The following is a 13,956-nucleotide window of genomic DNA, read 5'->3' on the forward strand; positions in this document are numbered from 1 at the left end:
CACACAGACTGCGTCTGCCTCTCGCCCTCATTTTGTGGAGGGAACCTCATCTGATGCGCAAATGCGGCGCAATTGAGCGAGCCACAGTTTCTGCTGCGAGGCTCCACTAGCTGTAATCGGCTTGGTGTGTCCGGGGTTTACACACCACCACCACCACCCCCAGTCGACGCTCGCGAGGGCCTCATCCACGGGCGTCGCAACCATTATATGAGGGTGGGACAAGTCCCCCCCACTTTTTCAAATGATTAGTTTAGACCCCCCCACTTTTACCATGTGGAAAGTCCGTGAATCGGTCTCTCCACTTGCCGCACTTTGAGCGCTGTGTCAGTGCTTCACTATCAAATCCATTCCACTTGCTTATTGAGAGAATGCCCAAATCAATGAAACTCCGTACTATGTTTTCACTGCTACTTTGTACCAAGGCAGATTCTCCCATAGCGCGCGCATGTTCAAGGAGTGTTGCCATAGTTGGACAGCTCAGATCTGTTGTATGAAGCGATGCCGGTAGCGGAGGTAAGGCACACACACCAAATGTTCAGGACATTGTTAATACAGCGAAAATCAAAGCTGACGATCTCTTGGTTTGATATGTTTTCTCCCCCAGACAACATGGACATAACACATTTTTTTTCAAAGAATAGGAAAGTAAGTCTTCAGCTGGTAGCAGTTAATCAGTTAACAGTGATGGCGGCGGCGGCAAAAGCGTCTCACTTCTGGAGAGGAGTTTCGTCTTTATGTCATGATAGAGAGATACAAATACTGAATAGTTTAGATGAGAAAAGGCATCGAAATGCCAGGTTACTAGTATGTATCATGTAAACAGGGAACATGAATAACCCGATCTCTGTGCTCATGTAAACACCATGATGTACTGTAGAGGCGCAGTCAGTGTGTTTTGCCCCTTTCACACCAGCGCTTTTTCAGCTCCGGCTCGGAGCTGGAGCCTGAAAAGCGCCGGTTTTTCCTGTTCACACCGCAGCGGCGCCGGCTCTTAGCTCCGGAATCCGGTTCACTTCCAGTTCCAAAAAATTGTCGGTCTAGAGGCAAGAGCTTCGGAGCTAAGAGGTGGCGTCGCTTACGTCTCTCTTACGTCGAGGCGTGCAGGAAACTAAACCCACCTCCCCTGAACATGGGTCGACTGTCATGCCTGCCTACAAGCAGTAGTGCTTATAAACACACTTTATAAAGTCAGGCAACACTAACCAGGCTTCGTGTGATTCTGTTTATTTGTACTTTACTTTGACCATCCGTTCACTGTTATTGATCATTGTGGAGAGAGGCAGACGTTTTGTTTTGTATTATAGCAGCTATCGGATGGAATCAATACATGGGCTGCACAGGTTGTCGTGTCCGACTATCACAAGTAGAATCATAATAAAAATACGCCGGTAAAATGTGCCTGTAGAAAACGGTTTATGCCACAATAGGATAGCAATAGCAAGTAGTCAGTTTAGCTTCGGTTGCTATGCTAACATCACCCATTTTATACCAGAGAAACTTTCATAACAGCGTTGTGATACCAAACAGCGTCAAATCAGACTGACACACATTCACTTAGGCTAAAGGGAACTGGGGATATGTATCAGCTGCTTGTGTGAGTCGGACAGTGAATACTTTAGAGCGGCAGTGTGAGCTAACCGGGAGCTAACGGAGGAGAATAAACTCCCGTGGAAGAGCAGCCAACACTGCAGCGGTCGGTAAATGCTGCAGAAACACATTAATAAACAATGAACCACGGCACTCTGGAGAAAAGCATAAGGTTGGAGAAGTCGTTATTCAATTTATTCTGGCTTCGTGTGATTAAAAGCAACACGATCATCGACCCGACGCAGTTCCCCGTTGTTGTTGTTGTTGTGAGCGCCGTAATGCCGTTGGGGAGCAAATCAGCGATGTAAACGGTGACGTCATGACGCAGCAGCGGCAGCACCAGTCGGGTGCTGGGCGGTGTGAACAGAGCGGGAGCAGAAAAGGGAAACCGGAGCTGAACCAGAAAAGCTCTAGCTCGGAGCTAGAAAGGGAAAAGCGCTGGTGTGAAAGCCGCATTACTGGAGCCTCAGTTCGATAAGAGTTCTTTAACTTCGGTACTCTCTCTCAAAATGATAATGTGCATTATGTTTTAATTATACTTCTTATCATTCAGAAGCTTTTTGTGTGTGTTTATGTTTTACTGAGTGCTTATAGGTAATTTCCATCCCAGTATTCAGTTAACTATTTATTTTTTGTGCACATTACATAGCTAATATTCTACCTACTGCTTGGGACTTTGAGTCTTCAAAATGTCCAATGTCATAGACTGGGACTTACTTTAGAGTCAGTTGTATTTACATTCAGTATGACTTGTTATGATTCAATGTGAAAGAGTATACTGCTCAATAAATAATGATCACTTCACCACATGCCCGGCGCCGTGGGAGGGCCAGGGAGGGCCAGGCACTCCCATTTGACATTCCTTCCCTCCCCCAATAAACACGTTTTTTATTATTTATAAACATTTAAAAAAATATATATATATTTTTTAATTATAAATAAATTGTGAACTTTTATGCTACGATGTATGTGATGTCAGAACAAAAACAAAAAATCGCAGGCTACGTCAATAAATGCATGTGTGTGTTGTGATTTGTGATTCGTCCCCATTTAGACCAATCACAGCGTCACACTCTGCCGCCTATTCTGGATTTGTTTATTGTTTATTGTGCATTCTGTAGACTCCCATTTATGTTTGAATTACAAAATGGACATCAGAAATTGGCTTAAAAGGTCTAAGGATTTATTAAAACGAAATAGCGATGAAAGAACTGCAGCCGATGGTGCTGCTGGCGACCCTGTGCACCTGCCGTTGCAGCAGCACGCCTTAATGTCACAAGCTTGACCTCCGCAAACTCCGGGGCTGAGTTAGCGATGATCTTGGGGTTAATAAACCCAAGCAGGTGAAGCTGGATCGTTATCTAGGGAGATTGTTTTCAGGAAAGAAGCGCACTTTTGCCGCTGCATGGTACAACAACAGACCATGGCTTGAAGATTCGTTAAAAGCAGACGCAGCCTTTTGTTTCCCCAGACAGTTTAAAGTCAATACGTCTTCATCTGATGCGGCTTTTACTGTCAAAGGTTTTTGCCACTGGAAACACGCATTACAGACTGATAAAGGACTGCTAGACATGCCGCATCAAAAGAACACATTTCATGTGAGAGTGTGTGGAGAGAGAGACAGATACGCGAGGAAACAAATAAGGAAATGAGTACTTTGGTGCAGATCAGCTGGCACGGAGCCGTTATTACGTGTCAGCTGTCGTTGATATTAAAGCTTTTTTAGCTGTCAACCAACTCCCTCTCAGAGGTGACTCGATTCACTCCACAGCATGTCCGAGTGCAGTGCATAGGAACATAAACCATGCCCAAGGCGGGCTAAACAGTTCATCGTCTCCGTCTCTACTATTTCTCTCCGAGTGCAGCGATGAGGAAGCTGCCATCCGTAACCAGTGTGCCTTGCTCGTGATTTACCAGTGTATGTGCTGCCACGCACACAATGTTTCAAAAGTGGTTTCTATGTTGCCCTTTATTTGTGTATGTATTTGCGATAAGTGTGCGTCTTTACGCAATGCTGTTGGCCTTGCTGTTTGATATATATTATGCCGCATGCCCGCAGCAGGTGACGGTTTTGTGTGCCCTCCCATGAAAATCATATGCCCTCCCTTTAGATTTGTTCTGGCGCCGGGTCTGCTTCACCACCTCTCTTGACATCTAGGCGCTTGAGAGTGAGGCAGAGGCAGAACACAGGGACAGTGGAGAGAGGTTCGTTGCTGAGGTTCGTGATGAAAGGGAAATTACAGTTTAGAGTAAATTGTGATGTGGACTCTCATCCCAGAATGTTAAGGAAATCAGTGGGGATATTAAACAGGAAGCATTTCAGTCAAGGGGCATCATATGACCAATATAGACAGAAGAGCAACATTTAAGTCAATGATACCATTTCTAGGTGAACTTAACATCTGTATGGAGTCAGATCAGTCTCAATATTAATAAATGCTCACAGAAGGATTCACAAATGTATTTTGCGATTTATATATAAATGACTCTCCACAACAATATCTCTCAATACACTCACAAATATGTATTGTTGTATATAAATGTACAAAAAAATGGGCATTTAAACTGCTTTTTATTAATTAAAAGACGGCTCTGAATTAATAATCAAATGTTTCCTTTCTTTACTACTGGATGAAATTACAAAATGCACCCATCATTTCCCTCATGCTAGTATAGCCACATACAAGTATCAAACCACCTGTTAAAATGCACCAGAATACAGGAAATCTATTTCTTTTCGTGGGGGAGGACCCCCACACCCCCCGTTAAAAATGTCCCCCCCGCATTCAGGATGCTTCCTACGCCCATGGCCTCATCACATCACAGATGTGATATAATGTATAGGACCTTTTTCCTCATGGGTGTCATTCAACAGACCAAACATGACAGTTTCAGAGAATGAGTTTGTATGGATACACTTAAAACATATATTTGTATTGGCTTCAGCTCACTGATAACATAAGAACATAAATAGGCACGACACTTACATAGATGTTTTATTTATATGTATTTTATTACTCCAATGTATAAAAAAAAAAGTCAGGCATATTTAACTAGGACAGTTTTCCTTTGGCTCCCGGGAATTTTTCCACTTCGCCCCACTGTAAAACAGCAAAAAGTATTAATTTTTTTCAACTGCTTGGAATATGTAGTTCTACAGTACGTTGACAATGCTATTTCAAATGAGAAGATACACTAAGTCACTTAAACATATCGTGATGAAAGTGCAGTATAATATATATATTTATATATAACACATACATCATACATAATACAAGGTACATTTTTTATTTCAAAGTCAATGCTTCATTTGACCAATTCTTTGAATTTGCTGTCTTATCAATGCCCAAACATACAGCACTAAACTTAGACAACTGCCTCCAAGACAGCACACAGAAATAATACTACTTACTACTAACTATACTTATAGTATAATTGTTAAGAACAAATGTAACAAGTAATTACAAAAGAGATCAAATACCATCCAGCCTCACATATCAATCATTTAACCTTTAGTGATATTGATCAAGGATAAACTCAGTTGTATATTGTATTTTAATTTCTATTCCAATGTAGGCTACTTCCCTGCTTATGTGTTACAACCAGACAGCGTTTCTAGGGCGCAATTTTCATTTCATTTCAAACCTTTATTTAACCAGATTGGTCCCATTGAGATCATAGATCTCTTTTTCAAGGGAGACCTGCGATGTCTGAATGACGAAGGGCAGAGAACTTGGATGTCTTACTTTATGGCGCAATCGCTGTCTGATAGAGCCATTGATGACATGGCTCCCCACCCCCATGTGATCAACTAAATTGAATTTACTGCTGAGGAACCCAAAATGTTTAAGTTAGTGATCTCAGGGTTGATGAAGTTGGTTGGTAAGACTACTTTCTGGCCCCTGTTCTGCCAGCCCCATCAGCTACACTGAAGGAAACTTCAGATTAGATACATACCATCCAGAGCAAGACTGCCACTGCACCAACACCTCGGTATGGCCCTGAGTAAAGAAAGACAGATTTTAGGTAATCTTAATTTTTTTTCAAATACATACATGTAAATACGAAAAGTCCAGTGAAATCAAATGATAATTTGAAATAATAGTAGGTACGATTAACTCAAACATATGAAGGACTGTAACATAGTCAATAGCATTTTCCCCATCAGTTTAATATTTTTGGAATACTATTATTATTTAAAAAGATATTTGCACTGCCAAGAATAGGAATTCACCTACAAATGATTACAAGAAAAAATGTAATATACAACATGATGCATTAATGCGACATGAAGCATTACACAAGTACCTCAACCTTAAATTAATAATAAATTATTGTTACTGTAATTTCAATGTTTACATTAGCAGTCATGCTTAAGACTGAAACACTTTTTAAACAAAGTATACGAAAATCCAATAAGATAAGACTTGGTTCCACGGAAGCATTATTGTCATTGTTTATTTCTTATTTTAAAATATTTTCTAAACAAACCTCCCCGATTCTTTCCCTCAGTAGTTTTTTGTAGGGGAAAGTGGCTGACCCTTGATGAATGGGACATTCTGCAAGGAATTAAAAGATGGTAATAAGTTGAAGTTCAGCAATAACCTCCTAAACATTGCCTAACATCACATTGTGCTCAATTAAACTGTTCAAAATGGCACAGACTTTTGATACTGCAAAGTCTTAAACAAAACAAAAGGTGGCGTATTCTAATTGTACCGATGATTGTTTTCTCTCTCTTTAACTAATTCAATGTGCAAAATCAAACAGTTTCAGTCTATGTAAATAAGATAATTACTAATTAACCCGCACATACCATTAATTGCCACTTTATTCCTCGTTGGTCTTCTTTTCTGTGAGGAAGACACTGAGGACACAGGAGGAGTCAGGCTGGAGGAGAGAGCAGGAGTCAGGCCGGAGAAGAGAGGAGGAGTCAGGCCGGAGGAGAGAGCAGGAGTCAGGCCGGAGAAGAGAGGAGGAGTCAGGCCGGAGGAGAGAGGAGGAGTCAGGCCGGAGGAGAGAGGAGGAGTCAGGCTGGAGGAGAGAGCAGGAGTCAGGCCGGAGGAGAGAGCAGGGGTCCTTCTCACTTCGGTTAAATGAAATCCTTGCGTCTCTCACTTGCGTCGTTTCCCTGCGACTAGTCCCTCCTACCAGGGAAGCATGGAGAGACGCAAGGAAACCACGAGAAGCAGGGAAATTAGTTTTAAGAGCAATGGGACGTCCTTTCCTCCGGAGCGTCACGTGAAGCAACGTCCGTTTGTGATGACGCTGCACAGCTGATCGTCTGACAGCAGCTCTGTCCCCGTTATTTTCACACACACCCCCCTGCCTCTGTTAGCACACATTTACTGACACAAACATTTGTATCATCTGTTGTAGACCCAAATACATTAAATCAAATAAGAACTCATTCTCAAAAAAGATAAACGCCATTCTTAAAATGTATAAACGAACAAAGGTTTGATTAATATTGATTAGAGTGCACAATAGAAATAAAATAATTGAGAGAAGAAAAAGAGATATGTTATCTATCAAAACCCAGTTAGATTAACATTCATTGGATTGCACACTTTGTTTGTTTGTGTGGATATGTAGCACATTAACATTTGAATAGCACTTAATGACTGACTGAATGGAAATGACAATAAATGAAAATGTAAAACGAAAAAAGCGATTATGAAAATGTTTCCAAACAATGAATAAAATGATTTTTGACCACTTTGTTGTTCAGATATATCACATATTTGTAACTAAATGATACATGAATTGAAACAAAACACGGTATAAACTGAGGAGTGACTCCCGTGAGGTTCATGTATTTTATTCACTCCGCTGGGAAACTCAACTGTCAAGAAGCATCAGATCAGTGCATGCGCTGCATCGTCCAATCAGTGAGCGATACACAGTAAGGGGGCGGGGCAAGTGTCTGAGGATTTCATCGAAGGATGGTCTGGTGGTTCCTCGGTTATAGCTCCTCCATTATCGCTCCTCCGGCAAAAATAAGGCCATTGGGACGCTACTCAAGATGGCGCAGACAAATCAACTTCCGGTGAGACCGAGGAGCGAGGAAATGAAAAATAAGAGAAGTGAGAAGGGCCCAAGGAATTTGATCCTGGGTCTGCGGCCATTTCGGCCTGTGTGGTTGAAGGACCCTCTGGTTCAACTGCCAAAGTCACTTTTGAGAAGAAAAAAAAGTAGAGGCATGGTGAATAAATGACCAAGTATAATCCTCCATATACATTTATAATCTGAGTACTTACAGCTAAAAATGAAACTACAAATATTGATTATTTTTTATGAATCAAGCATTTAAGACTTCAATGTTAGGATGAGAAAACCAGTGCAGCAATCCACCAATAGTTGTGCTGCTAAGCTTTTACGAAAAACATAGTCCCACAAAACGTAATGTTATTATTAGTATTGTTATCAGTATATAAGTAAGGGTGATTATTAGTTGATTAATTGTCAACTTTAAAATGATTGACCAGCTGTTTCTATAATTGATTATCGTTTTGAGTAATCCTTTCAGTAAAAACATGTCATAATTAGATTCTCAAATGTGAACAATTTCTTTGTATTTTCCTTCTAGTTTAAAGGTCCCATGTCATGGCCATTTCTACTGATCATAATTCCATAGTTGAGGTCTACTAGAATAGATTTATATTGTGCAATGTTCCAAACTCACATTGGTTTCTCATACAGCATCTCTGTATGTGTATTCACTCTCTGTCCTAAACAGCCACACTGTGAGTGTGTGTGTGTGTGTGTGTGTGTGTGTGTGTGTGTGAGGAGATCCGCGGAGCCACGGCTGAGAAAAGATAAGGCTGAGTGAGTGTATGTGTGTGAGCCGGTACGTCACTATACTCAGGAAGCAAACAATGGAAAAAGAGAAATCTCCAACGAGGCGTTCTGGGGCAGCATAGACAGGTATTTTCTGTGTTAGAGTTTTACTCGCTACAGGGTGTACTTTGAGGGTTTGTGACACCTTTAACTGACAAAACAAGACATAACGACATATTTGTACTACTTGGTAAACAGTGATTCACATTTTTTTTTTAAACAAAATAACTGAGCAATTAATTTACAAAAAATGTTAACAGATAAATTGCTGAATGACTTTTGGCTTAAAATATAGCATGCAGATTTTTATACTTTACCATTAAGAAGGCTTTCGTAAATCCTCTTTATGGTAACAAGTGCATTGTTACCATCTTCTGTCTCAATTTGCCATGGACAGAGGCAATCGGCCGCAAAACCATTTGTGCCTCTCTTAGCAAGAAGGAGGATGGGATGCCGCTCAAGAAGTTTCCATTTGTGGAGCTGGAACACAATGGACACAAAAAAAACAAGAAATATTGTTTACATAACAGCTCTAAACATTTTCACACACCCAAAGCTATTACAACTCAATTTATTTTTGCATAAGTGAAAAATGCACTGATGTGATACGTGTGCACATTGAGGAAGGCACCCCACCATTAACCAGGTGTGATTTTAGACCCACAAAAAACACCATGAAAAAAAGCTCAGGTTCACTTTTTGAGTTTTGTTTACATGGGCATGGTTATTTTTATATGGGTCTATTTAACTCTCACATTCAGATATCTGAATAAGCTACATTTAGCTTTGAAATATGTCAGCAAGCTATAACCTATGTCATTTCAGGTTCAAAGTTCTGCATTAACTCAAAATATTGATGACTAAAGCATTTCAGATGTAAAGCTGGTGTTACAGGTGAATTTTGAAATGACTGGTCGAACACGGCTCAAAGTCAGAGACTCTGGTAAGCTAAATTAAAGTGCTTTTAAGGGCCTCTTTATTAATACAAACTCTTTCCAGGACTTGATTGTCTTTCAAGCACTATATTAATATTGGCTGGTTTTTGGCAGAGTTGAGCCAATGTTAATCTATCTATATTCAGCCCAAACATTTTGTATCTTTATTTATTTTTAATTTATTATTTAGATCTTTACATTTGATTCTGTGACATTCTTGGTTTTACCATTTATTCAAAATGTGTATGATATTTCATTTATTTTACTTTTGGAAACCAGTCACATAATTCTGTGTTTGCCATACCATGAAGGTCCAAAATAAAATATAAAACACCAAAATGCAGTTTATTTTGTAAGATATAATTAGAAGAAATGTACGTTGAAGCTCTGATTCTAGGAATCCCCACTGGCCTGAACTATGTTACTTCTGGTTACGAAATAATGTTTTACTAAAACTGGGCGCCTGCAAGTACAAACACTATCTAACATCAGTTTGAAAAAATGTGTTATGCCTTTACAGATTTAAATACAACGGTGACAACAATTTTTCTTAACACATCTCATGAAGTGCAGTAATCATGCACTAGTCTGTACTCCTCCCATAAACTTAATTAATAAATTTGGATTATTTTAAAAAAGTAAATGAGGGCGACTGTTGGAAAGTATACATCAATTAAGTAATATAACAATTTGTATAAAAAGATTAAGATCAGCAAGAAAAAAAAACGTACCAGTAGATTTGTTGAGTCATAAACTTTGTTGACACTGTGTTTTTTTTGTTGCGTGGCCTTCCACTCCTGTGCAACCTTTTCCTTTTGCTTGGATAGTTTCTCCTTGTAGGGTTGGTTGGCACCACATTGCCTGCATTTCCTGCTGGCTACTCCTATTTTGTGTTTGCAAGTCTGGCACACTGTCAGGCATCTGTAACAGAAACACAGATAAGGGAATAAAACAAATAAGAATACTATACTACAAATGTTTACAGGATTCATGTATTTTATTATATCGTGAAAAATCTTGTTAAAACAATGAACTCATGTTTTTTTATCTTTTAGATAGGATGAACAAAAATCACAAGAGTAAGGAAAAAAATGGTTATACAGAGTCAGTCACATGTTTAAAGTGACTGTTATCGACAACCCTAATCCGTCAATATCTGGTTGATCCAAAAGTTGATGCTCCATCATCACAGAACTAATACTAAAATCATCATTACCATGGGTGTATTGCTAACTCTATAAGTTCCGCATGCGTGCACGCGCAGTTGTGGCTCGTTTTGAAGCTTATGTAACTACTGTCAATTAACACTCCAGCCAGAATCAACAAAGAATGGTTGTTTATTAAGTCTGCATTATTGAATAAATGTGTGATTCTTACAGTAAATGCTGGACAAAGCTGCTTGATAGTTTATAAAGGTCCTTCACTGATCACTTAACTAACTCCCTCCTGCTGAGGTACAAAGGTTACTATATAAAAAGTGTGCACATTTATTTAGTATCCTATCCATGTGAATATGTTTTAAGTGGGGGTGGACCTCACATCCTCTAGGGGGGTCCGGAGGCCCCGGGAAGTTAAATGCATCAATCTTGTGCACTTTGAGGGCAAAATTAACTAAATCTATGGATACGTCTGTCAACACCATGAAACTTAAAGGTGGGGTAGGTAAGTTTCAGAAACCGGCTCAAGATACACTTTTTGTTATATTCCATGGAATGCTCTTAACATCCCGATAGCAATGAATATCTAAAGTGCTTTGACAAAAAATCCATAAAAAAATGTCATCTGTGGAATTGCTGCCCTGTCTGTCAGCCTTCCTTCTCGTGCACGCACAAATGTATCTCGTGCCCTCATTGGGCGTGCCGTCATTGGGCGTGCATTGCAGCAGTACTTCAATGACTCGCCAGCAACAGGCGGCCACTTTCACCAGTCTGCTGACGTCATGTGCGCGTTCATGTGTGTTGGAGGAGGTGCTCTGTAAGGAAGTCTGAAGGAAGGGGCGGATTCTTTTCGGCTGTGTACTTTTTTAATTTTAGTGCACTCGAACCGGTTTCTAAAACTTACCTACCCCACCTTTAAAGATCAAATGCAAAGCTTCCAAATATGCTACATTTTTATAGAAATGTTGTTTTTAAGACTGCCTGTATTTTTTATTTTATTTAAATCGAGATAATACACCCAAAAAAAAGCTTGTTGTTGATCCAAAACTCGACCCAAAGCCGTCTGAATTTCTGACATGTAATTCCCAGCAGCCTCCGCGCGCGTGACGTAATAGTGGCCAAACAGTCTCTGGACCAAATATCCCGACTCGGTAGTCTCGGTCACATGTTTTTCGAAAAGAAAACTGAATTAACATGGGTTATTGTTGAGCTTTTTGTTGTACGAACGGTGCGGGATCTGGGAGAGTTTTACATGCATTTCCCAAAGACCAAATCATCCGCAAAAAATGGATTTTTTTAGTGAATCGTGTTGGATGGCAACCGACAAAATGGAGCAAGTTGTGTTCTGACCACTTCGCGTGTGATGCATACGACGTTGATCCTGCTATCATGAAGTCTGTTGGTGGAGAAGCATTAATAGCACGTCGGAGGCTGAAACCCGGAGCCGTCCCCTCCATATTTCAGCACAAGAAACCACTGAAAGAACGAAAGAGCCGGGCGATGCAGAAACGCCAAAGAATTGAGGTAAACAACTTTTGATTAGATTTCAAAGCTTACGGAGCACAGCAGATAACGCAGATAACGGAATTGCAGTTTTATTGCTTATAGAGGTGGGCACCGTTAGATTCTGTGTCTTTACGATCATAAACAATGTGTTGGATGTGGAGCTAGGATAAGTAATAAGGGCGCTAGGAGTGATTTTGGTGCAGTAATAGGTTAGCATTTTTCGCTCGGGGCTAATTCACTGTTAGCATTGTAGTTTATCTGCAGCTCATTCATCGCTCCTCCACTCATAACGGAAAATGTCGAACGTCCTACAGTCGGTGATGCAGACTTCTTCTCCCATCTCTTCCTTCACTTTCCCATAGTTGTGGCAGCACTTGTTTTCTCGGCTTGTAGGCATGGTCTGGCAGTTTCCACATCTACACCAATTCTCAGCACCCTCGGCCTCTTCCTCAGATGGCGAACTTGAATCATCGCCATCAGCACTTTCATCGGTGATATCAGGTGACGTTTCCTTGTATTTCCTCTTCGACATCAGAGGTTCTAATAGATATGGTTGGATGTCGACAACATACTCCAGATATTGGGTGGCCTCCGACTCAGAATCAGACATGATAGACGAAACTAAGTTGTACTATCGGCGGAAGCCGCTGTGAGCCACTGCGAGCATTTTTCGCTCGGGGCTAATTCAGAGGCTCACTCAGAGGTGAGTCCGCCTGGACTTTATTTTTCTAAACCTCTCTAAAAAGGTAACATTTCACTTGTTTTGCATCAATCTTGATACAGGGTACTTATTATATGTTATAGTTTGGATTCCTAAAGCTTTTAGTCTATAGTCTACTCAGAATCAGACACGATAACGAAACTAAGTTGTACTATCGGCGGAAGCAGCTGTGAGCGATAAGCCAAGGTTTGTTTGTTTGGCCACTGTGACGTCACGCGACGCCATCTTGCGGAGGAGCGGCTGAGAAAATAAATCGTCGGACTTGAACAAAATAAATATTGCGCATTGCCAGACAGCATTATAGGCCTACCCCTGATGACTATTCACTTAATACATAGTATTTAATATAGTTATAAAGAATGTGACGTGTGATAACATTTGGACCGCATGAACCGATGGATCACATAACTTCCATGCTCACCTTAACGTTAGCTGATTCTACTTTTGGCTAATTTAGCTTTGCTATCATTATTCCTAGGTAAACATAGTAATCTTAGTCACTGTACTAGACGACAAAATAAATCTGACTACTCACCTTTATTAGCTTGTCTGTAGGAAATACATGGATGTTGTCAGTGATGCAGTGACGAGTCCAAAAACAACCGGTGAGTTAGCATTTTACCAATTCCGGTTCCCGCTCGGAGTCGTCTTCTTCTTCTTCTTCTTTCTTCTTTCTTCTTCTTCTTCTTCTTCTTCTTCTTCTTCTTCTTCTTCTTCTTCTTCTTCTTCTTCTTCTTCTTCTTCTTCTTCTTCTTCTTCTTCTTCTTCTTCTTCTTCTTCTTCTTCTTCTTCTTCTTCTTCTTCTTCTTCTTCTTCTTCGCTGCTAGAAATGAATAGGGGGAAGACGTTGATTGAAAACGCTGCTGTGGGTCGTATTTGGGTCGGAAAACAATCGACCTATTTGGTCGTATTAGTTGGAGGACTTGTTGCTCATTATACATCCAGTGAAGGGCAATGTGGTATAGCATAACAACTGTGTAGGCCCTTAAGGCTACTAACAACTTGTATTACACGGCTTAGTTGAATACTCAATTCTGATTGTAACTTCTTAACCTGTGACACATTGTTAATACAGTACAGACCACTGTCAAGGACTATAATGAAGGTTGCTAAGGAGGATCAAGAAAGAGACAGGAAAAGAGGTTAAAAGACGGAGCGCTGGACGTCAGATAAATCACCAGAACAACAATGAACAATAGCATTGATGGTC

At 40.4% G+C, this 13,956-nt stretch overlaps 1 long non-coding RNA gene across 2 annotated transcripts; it reads right to left on the minus strand.

The window, feature by feature from the left end:
• Positions 1-4,569: 4,569 nt before the first annotated feature.
• LOC117560907 lies at positions 4,570-13,546 on the minus strand. Of its 2 annotated transcripts, XR_004571259.1 has the most exons (7): positions 13,282-13,546; positions 10,094-10,283; positions 8,745-8,907; positions 6,404-6,621; positions 6,079-6,146; positions 5,545-5,588; positions 4,570-4,688 (listed from the first exon to the last, which is right to left on the minus strand). It is a non-coding gene; the product is annotated as an uncharacterized LOC117560907 (long non-coding RNA). The 2 variants fall into 2 exon arrangements; XR_004571258.1 differs by lacking the exons at positions 4,570-4,688; positions 5,545-5,588; positions 6,079-6,146; positions 6,404-6,621 and adding an exon at positions 7,470-7,762.
• Positions 13,547-13,956: the final 410 nt, after the last annotated feature.

This window comes from Gymnodraco acuticeps, unplaced genomic scaffold, assembly GCF_902827175.1.
Source record: "Gymnodraco acuticeps unplaced genomic scaffold, fGymAcu1.1, whole genome shotgun sequence".
NCBI classification, from domain to species: domain Eukaryota; kingdom Metazoa; phylum Chordata; class Actinopteri; order Perciformes; family Bathydraconidae; genus Gymnodraco; species Gymnodraco acuticeps.